This window comes from Periplaneta americana, chromosome 4 (genome assembly GCF_040183065.1).
Source record: "Periplaneta americana isolate PAMFEO1 chromosome 4, P.americana_PAMFEO1_priV1, whole genome shotgun sequence".
NCBI classification, from domain to species: domain Eukaryota; kingdom Metazoa; phylum Arthropoda; class Insecta; order Blattodea; family Blattidae; genus Periplaneta; species Periplaneta americana.
The window spans coordinates 98,394,349-98,395,733 of NC_091120.1; the positions used below are offsets into that span (position 1 = coordinate 98,394,349).

The following is a 1,385-nucleotide window of genomic DNA, read 5'->3' on the forward strand; positions in this document are numbered from 1 at the left end:
TTTTCCTCAGAACCCGCCACGTGATACAAATACGTTAATGGGTAAGTTAAAAGTAATTTTGCTATTTTATTCACAAAAGTAACAGTTACGCCTTTCAATGTGAAATATTTAAACGTGAGAAATAAACTTTAAATGCGAAAAATTAACTGTTAAGTGAACAGGTGTGTGCTAAATTACGTCCGGTATATTCACAGGTCTATGGCGTCGATTAAAGCTGTAAGCCAAATGCAGCTTGGACAAAAAAAGAAACACCAATAAAGGAACAGGAGGTGGACCTCCAGGAAGCCCGATTACAACTATAGAAGAAAACGTAATAGCGGTATTGGGTGATTCCGCCGAACCACCAGAAAACCCCTACGACGATGAGGGAGGATATGCTGAAGAGATACCGGTACGTGAAATGTATACTATAAATAATCCTATATTCTTGGTGTCTTATAATAGTAAAAACAAATATGTGGCATGACGTGCGTTTTATTTGTTCCCTGTGAAAACAGATTCCTATGGAAGAAACACTGACATTGGATGTTCCCGTACTCTGTTTACCTGAACTGAACGACACCGCAGGCGTGAATCCTTCACCTCAAACTCCACGGTAAGCAACAATCAGCAGTAGTGAATTGTGTTGTGTCTACTGGATGCATAGTACAGTATTTCATAACAGGAAAAATTAGTCGTTTTTTTTCTCTGTACTTAATCCATGTTTTGTGAATTTCCAGAGTAAAGTCCAATAAAAGGAGGAGCCAGGAAGTGGACGAGGCAGATGAAATGATGAGAGAAATTCACGCTAAACAGCTGCGGGTGTTAGAATTACAAGAAAGGAAGGCGCTATTGGAAATTTATTTAGTTGAAAAAGAAATTTTAAAGAAAGGGTATGAACTACCTGAATGGAACACACAGAATTAGTCAACCACAAGTTAAAGTGTCTGATAAATATGTACGAGTATGTTACTATAAATATTCAATAAAGTGCTGTGTTTTTTTTTTTTTTTTAGTTGTGAGTAGCCATGTAATTCTATCTTGTGAAATGGTTATCGATTATCAGCTGACGCCATCTGTTCCCTGTCATGTCATCATCTGCTGGTGGATCAACTGGTACGTCATCATTTGGTATCTCTCCTTCAAGGTCAAGTTCACCGTGCTGCACAGCCAGGTTATGTAGCACAGCAGTCGCAACGATGATTTTCAGAGTTTTCTGTAGCTTTGTTCGCAAACCAAATGCAAGGCAGGGAAATCTCTTTTTCCATACACCAAAAGTTCTTTCCACTACGTTCCTGGCCAATACATGAGCTCGATTATAACGCCTGTCAGCTGCATTTCTTGGGTTCAGAATCGGGATAAGTACATATTTCTTGCATGCATAACCAGAATCCCCTAAAAGATGT

General features: G+C 38.9%; 1 long non-coding RNA gene across 1 annotated transcript; it reads left to right on the forward strand.

Moving 5' to 3' along the window:
• The first annotated feature begins 215 nt into the window (after nt 1–215).
• Nucleotides 216–916, forward strand: LOC138698855 (uncharacterized). The gene is made up of 3 exons (XR_011331962.1): nt 216–391; nt 498–595; nt 720–916. It is a non-coding gene; the product is annotated as an uncharacterized lncRNA (long non-coding RNA).
• The last annotated feature ends 469 nt before the right edge of the window (nt 917–1,385 follow it).